At 42.1% G+C, this 7,500-nt stretch overlaps 1 pseudogene; it reads right to left on the bottom strand.

Annotated features, from left to right (window-relative positions):
* Window positions 1-1,646: 1,646 nt before the first annotated feature.
* On the bottom strand, window positions 1,647-1,798 carry LOC142354809 (5.8S ribosomal RNA; annotated as a pseudogene).
* Window positions 1,799-7,500: the final 5,702 nt, after the last annotated feature.

Genomic DNA, 7,500 nt, shown 5'->3' with positions numbered 1-7,500 from the left:
TGAGACAGAAACCGATTCAGCAGTTTTGTTCGCTACTACTATCAAACACAGGTCGAAGTTTCCATTCAGTCATTAATTCCAACTTTCAAATGTTGTTGTTTCAGCTTTCGCTTACTAGAAGCAACATAATACTCGCTGCAATACAGACCTCGGGAAACCCTCACCGTGAATAAGGTTCACTCACATATTTCACTACATTTTGCGTGGGATTGGAGATGAGGCTACTCGTTCTTGCTCAGTACTAGGCTGAAAATTAACGAAACTTCGTTACAAACGTTCACATGTTGATGTTTCCGCTTTCGCGTACTCGAAACAACATAATACTAGTCTTTGTAATTTAGTTTCATAATTTCAACTGTTCTCATGCAGAATTTTTGCTCATTCTTATCCCAAATTTTGACCTGGCTACTAGTTACACTCCTTGTACTTATTGCAAAATGACCACAAATTTCAACAGCTTTCACATGTTGCTGTTTCGGCTTTCGCTTACTACAGTCAACATAATACTCGTTGCAAAATAAGTGCTCGGCATCTGCAATTTTCCAAAGACGAAGTTTCGCCAGTTCAATTTTCGCTCGCCAATTATGGCTACTAATTCACACGGTACTGAGCTCAACAACATTAAATTTGTTCAGCAAGACTTTCACATGTTGATGTTTTGGCTTTCGCCTACTAGAAGCAACATAATACTCGTCTTGTTAGCTCATTCAATGAGAATAGCTTTTCCCGTTGAGAATTTTTGCCTTCAATTGGCGTTGTAGTGAGTTTGGCTACTCAGATCACCAAATACTTGTGACAATTCGAACCAGAAATGTTTTCAATTTTCACATGCTGATGTTTCGGATTCAACCTACTAGAAGCAGCATAATACTTGTATTCAACAATTTCTGTATCAAATCCCAGTTTTCTCTGGTGCATCTTTGCCAAACTATTCCAAACTGCCTGAGTCTGAATACCAATTACAGGTACTAGTAAATGCACGTTACTAAGGACTATATAGTTCTAGGTTACTGTACACAACGACGTTCACATGTTGATGTTTCAGCTGCCGCTTACTAGAAACAACATAATACTTATCGTGCATACCTTTCCATAACTTGTCCTTTTCAGATGCATTAGTTTCCCTTTGTCTTGGCTTCTACAGTCAGACTGGCTACTAGTAACAGCACAGTACTAATCACATATCGTTCTACAGTTTGCAGACAACTTTCACATGTTGATGTTTCAGCTTTCGCCTACTAGAAACAACATAATACTCGCTGTATACATTTGTAGTTCTCTATGTAACTTTCATGTGAAGAAGTTTCGCCAGTCTTTTTGACTGTCTCAAATCTGAGTCATGCTTAGGCTACTAGTTGCTTCATAGTACTTATCGCCTCGAGATCATTGAACAAAACTTGATTTTCACATGTTGCTGTTTCAGCTTCCGCTTACTAGAAACAACATAATACTAGTCTCATTAAGTTCCGTCTCTTTGCAATTTTCTTATGAAGAAAATTCGCCATCACAATGACTCCAGCAGTTCTTGATCAAGGAATGCAATCATTGATCAGAATGCTATTATTTGAATCGGTTCTGCTTTAAGTGTTCCAATTTTATTGGAAGCACCAACAATAGAACATCAATGTGTTCAATCGAGAGTTATATAACCCTGAATCGGACGCAGTCAACAGCCGAAGCCGAGACCGCCTTTTGCGTTAGAGAGGTCGGTAAACAAATCTTGCGATTCATACCGAATTAACACATATAGCTGTGCTCCTCTTCGTAAAGCGAGCCAAGTGATCCCCTGTTGAAGGATGTATTTGGACCAATCTAGTAGCATTTGGTTTCCAACAAGCTCTCCCAAGTTAGCTTACTTATTGGGCTTTTCAACCAATTCGGTTGGCTACAAGCATCATCAAAGTACTAGCCACAGTTTGATCGCAAAATTCTACGACTTTCACATGTTGATGTTTCGGCTTGCGCTTAGCCTACTATAAGCAACATAATACTAGTCATATCATAGAGCGTGATCAGCTTGTGACGTTCTCATGATGAAGTTTCACCAACAGTGTCTCACTTCGAGCTTAAATCCAGCTACTAGTAACTACACAGTACTGACTGCAACGATAACTTTTATCTATACCTTTCACATGCTGCGCTTTCGGCCAGGGCCTACTAACGTCAACATAATACTCGATATAAACTTTTGTTCATGATGCAGCTTCCCCATGCAGAAGTTTCGCCTTCAAATGCTCTCTTGGCCATATGACGTAAGAAAAGGTTACTAGTAACATCACAGTACTAGCCACAGTTTGATTGCAAAATTCTACGACTTTCACATGTTGATGTTTCGGCTTGCGCTTAGCCTACTAGAAGCAACATAATACTAGTCATATCATAGAGCGTGATCAGCTTGTGACGTTCTCATGATGAAGTTTCACCAACAGTGTCTCATTTCGAGCTTAAATCCAGCTACTAGTAACTACACAGTACTGACTGCAACGCTAACTTTTATCTATACCTTTCACATGCTGCGCTTTCGGCCAGGGCCTACTAACGTCAACATAATACTCGATATAAACTTTTGTTCATGATGCAGCTTCCCCATGCAGAAGTTTCGCCTTCAAATGCTCTCTTGGCCATATGACGTAACACAAGGTTACTAGTAACATCACAGTACTAGCCACAATTTGATCGCAAAATTCTACGACTTTCACATGTTGATGTTTCGGCTTGCGCTTAGCCTACTATAAGCAACATAATACTAGTCATATCATAGAGCGTGATCAGCTTGTGACGTTCTCATGATGAAGTTTCACCAACAGTGTCTCACTTCGAGCTTAAATCCAGCTACTAGTAACTACACAGTACTGACTGCAACGATAACTTTTATCTATACCTTTCACATGCTGCGCTTTCGGCCAGGGCCTACTAACGTCAACATAATACTCGATATAAACTTTTGTTCATGATGCAGCTTCCCCATGCAGAAGTTTCGCCTTCAAATGCTCTCTTGGCCATATGACGTAAGAAAAGGTTACTAGTAACATCACAGTACTAGCCACAGTTTGATTGCAAAATTCTACGACTTTCACATGTTGATGTTTCGGCTTGCGCTTAGCCTACTAGAAGCAACATAATACTAGTCATATCATAGAGCGTGATCAGCTTGTGACGTTCTCATGATGAAGTTTCACCAACAGTGTCTCATTTCGAGCTTAAATCCAGCTACTAGTAACTACACAGTACTGACTGCAACGCTAACTTTTATCTATACCTTTCACATGCTGCGCTTTCGGCCAGGGCCTACTAACGTCAACATAATACTCGATATAAACTTTTGTTCATGATGCAGCTTCCCCATGCAGAAGTTTCGCCTTCAAATGCTCTCTTGGCCATATGACGTAACACAAGGTTACTAGTAACATCACAGTACTAGCCACAATTTGATCGCAAAATTCTACGACTTTCACATGTTGATGTTTCGGCTTGCGCTTAGCCTACTAGAAGCAACATAATACTAGTCATATCATGGAGCGTGATCAGCTTGTGACGTTCTCATGATGAAGTTTCACCAACAGTGTCTCATTTCGAGCTTAAATCCAGCTACTAGTAACTACACAGTACTGACTGCAACGATAACTTTTATCTATACCTTTCACATGCTGCGCTTTCGGCCAGGGCCTACTAATGTCAACATAATACTCGATATAAACTTTTGTTCATGATGCAGCTTCCCCATGCAGAAGTTTCGCCTTCAAATGCTCTCTTGGCCATATGACGTAACACAAGGTTACTAGTAACATCACAGTACTAGCCACAATTTGATCGCAAAATTCTACGACTTTCACATGTTGATGTTTCGGCTTGCGCTTAGCCTACTAGAAGCAACATAATACTAGTCATATCATAGAGCTTGATCAGCTTGTGACATTCTCATGATGAAGTTTCACCAACAGTGTCTCATTTTGAGCTTAAATCCAGCTACTAGTAACTACACAGTACTGACTGCAACAATAACTTTTATCTATACCTTTCACATGCTGCGTTTTCGGCCAAGGCCTACTAACGTCAACATAATACTCGATATAAAATTTTGATCATGATGCAGCTTTCCCATGCAGAAGTTTCGCCTTCAAATGCTCTCTTGGCCATATGACGGAACACCAGGTTACTAGTAACATCACAGTACTAGCCACAGTTTGATTGCAAAATTCTACGACTTTCACATGTTGATGTTTCGGCTTGCGCTTAGCCTACTAGAAGCAACATAATACTAGTCATATCATAGAGCGTGATCAGCTTGTGACGTTCTCATGATGAAGTTTCACCAATAGTGTTTCATTCGAATTGGTTCTGCTTTAAGCTCTCCAATTGTTTTGGATGAACCAGTTTTGCCCTTCGAAGCCACTTTTGTGAGCTTTTGTGGGTCTTTACCAAGAGGATATACCTCAAGGCCTCTTTCAATTCCTTTAAGTTCTTTCAACTCCTTTACAGTTTCTAGGTTCACATAGCTGCAAACCTTATTTCTAGTTTTAAGTCTGGCCAACTTGGGGAGAGTTGGTGCAGACCGTGACCAATTCTAGTAGGATGCCACAACAAGAATGTGATCAACTTAGCTTGTCGATGAACCTGCCCCACATTCAAACAACTCTATCGCCTTTTCCTCGTATAGTTATATGCGAGGGCCTCTCATAGAGAGCGCTGTTAGCAACCTTTTCCACATAGACGATAAAGTTGTGAGTGTTTTGCACATGGCTGTTGTCATCACCACGTGACGAGTCAACTCAGCTTGACTCTCTACACTCCGACAAGCTTTGCACATACGCCTTTAGTTCAGTATGTGTCTTTAATCTGACTCCGGTGCCTCAAGCCGGAAAAATTGTCAGATTATGATCATTATCGGTTAGTCATCCCGATGCAAGATCGTATCGTACTGTCTTTGTCTACCTCCAGATTCCGAAGAACAGGAGGAGACTCTCCCAGACCTACATATCTGGGAGAATGTTCAGAGGGCGAGAAGCTGTGGATTACTCTCCCCTAAGAACTGACTAAACTTTACCCTCGTCCAAGGTAAGTTTATTTTAGCTAGCCTTCTATGTAAAGGATCTGAGGCTAAGCTGTGTTTTTTCGAGCCTTTGGCTCGGAGCAAGTTCAGTGGGCGCCCCGAGTAGCTCAACTCTTTCCCACTGAACAGCGCAACGCTCTGTCACTCGCTGGGATTTTTGCGTGTCGGTTCTAACCACGCGACTTGTGGACCTTTTTAGGCCTTTCTCATTCACAAGTCTATAGCTGGGCTTCTATAACCCAGCTTCTGAGATCTAGATAGCTGCAGTTCTGCTAGGCTGCTTTTGCTAACTAGTCTCCCTTTAAGCAGTCCCTTGCCATGACTGCTGAACTATGTATCCACACAAGTAGTTTTTGAGCTCGATACATAATTCGAGATTGGTTGCCAAGCAATCTCTAGCGACAGAGCGTCATGCGCACTACAGACATGGCCTCTACCAGCAGCCATGCCCGAAGGAATCAATCACTGATCCTTCCGCAGGTTCCCCTACGGAAACCTTGTTACGACTTTTACTTCCTCTAGACAATTAAGCTCGATCCGCTTCATCCCGTTGCCGGAGACCGAAGTCCCAACAGTAGGAATTTGCAATTCTTGCTTAACTATCCAATCAGTAGTAGCGACGGGCGGTGTGTACAAAGGGCAGGGACGTAATCCCTATGAGTTGTTGACTCATAAGTACCAGGAATTCCTGGTTCACGTCTGCAAGTTACAACAGACGATCCCCTTGAAGCGCTGTACTTTTCTCTGATTGCCCAGTCCATTTCGGACCAAGGGCTGAGTACTCAATCTAAAAGTACACAGTGTAGCGCGCGTGCAGTCCAGAACATCTAAGGGCATCACAGACCTGTTATAGCCTCACTTCATCTGCGGTATTTAATTCCGCATAGTTCCTCTAAGAAGTGTTTGAATTCACATATAGTGAATTTCATTATTTAGATGGAGAAGATCTCGTTCGTTATCGGAATTAACCAGACAGATCACTCCACTAACTAAGAACGGCCATGCACCACCGCCCATATAATCATGAAAGATATTCAATCTGTCAATCCTTAAGATGTCTGGACCGGGTGAGTTTTCCCGTGTTGAGTCAAATTAAGCCGCAGGCTCCACTCCTGGTGGTGCCCTTCCGTCAATTCCTTTAAGTTTCGATTTTGCAACCATACTTCCCCCGGAACCAATAAACTTTGGTTTCCCGGTTAATCTCTTGCCAAGTCAAGATCGACTTTGACAAATTGTAGGTTGGTAATAGTTTATGGTCAGAATTACGAGGGTATCTAATCCTCTTCAATACTCTGACTTTCGTTCTTGATTAATGAAAACATTCTTGGCAAATGCTTTCGCAGTAGTTTGTCTTGCCACGATCCAAGAATTTCACCTCTAACGTAGCAATACAAATGCCCCCGTCTGTTCCTTTCAATCATTACCGCACTCAGCCAACCGGCATCAATCGAGTAGCGGGTCATTCTCCATTATTCCATGCTTTATTATTCGATCCCAAAGGATGCTTTGAACACTCTAATTTTCTCAGGGTGAAAACACCGTTTCCACAGTTCGTCACATTTAAGTGCAAACTATTTCTTCGATGCGAAGGATGAGCGGAACGAGTCAACAGATTTAACTGAAGACCATGTTGCCGTTCTACTCAAACAGATCCAACTATGAGCTTTTTAAACGCAGCAACTATTGCATACGCTTGTAGAGGCTGGTATTACCGCGGCTGCTGGCACCAGACTTGCCCTCTACTCGTTCATCAATGGAGCTTTTAAGTCCATTCCATTCTGATTACAAACCATAAAGGTTCATATCATTATTTCTAGTCACTACCTCCTCGTGCGGAGAGTGGGTAATTTGCGTGCCTGCTGCCTTCCTTGGATGTGGTAGCCGTTTCTAAGGCTCCCTCTCCGGAATCGAACCCTGATTCCCCGTTACCCGTCACAACCATGGTAGTCCGTTACACTACCATCATAGGTTGATAGGTCAGAAATTCGGAAGTTCCGTCCCCAAGCCGAAGCTATCTGGGATCTTTCAGTTACTAGGACTCATCACGGGATGTGTCTGTACTTAGCAAATCACCCGGTGTAGTCTTGTAAAAGTCTCCGACAGTGTCGGACAATCAGCATGCATTAGCTGCAGGGTTACCGCAGTTATTCATTTAGCTTGCAAATCAACTAATAGATAGTAACTGATTTAATGAGCCATTCGCGGTTCCACTTTTTCAAGCTTCGCTTGCACATGCATGGCTTAGTCTTTCAGACAAGCATATGGCAACTGACAGGATCAATCAGTTTAATTGTACTTTGAACAATCTTTCGATTTGTTCGAATTTAGAAAGACATAGCCTTGCGGCCTCGTCAATCTTGCTTTGAGCTTTTTAAATCACGAAGAGTTTCAATGCATGCTTTGGCATGGCTACTAGTTACTACACAGTACTCTACACACTTAGAGTTACC

The sequence above is a fragment of the Convolutriloba macropyga genome, unplaced genomic scaffold, assembly GCF_964194025.1.
Source record: "Convolutriloba macropyga unplaced genomic scaffold, txConMacr16.3 SCAFFOLD_4811, whole genome shotgun sequence".
In the NCBI taxonomy this organism is placed as follows: Eukaryota; Metazoa; Xenacoelomorpha; order Acoela; family Convolutidae; genus Convolutriloba; species Convolutriloba macropyga.
This window is presented reverse-complemented; position numbering and strand designations above follow the sequence as displayed.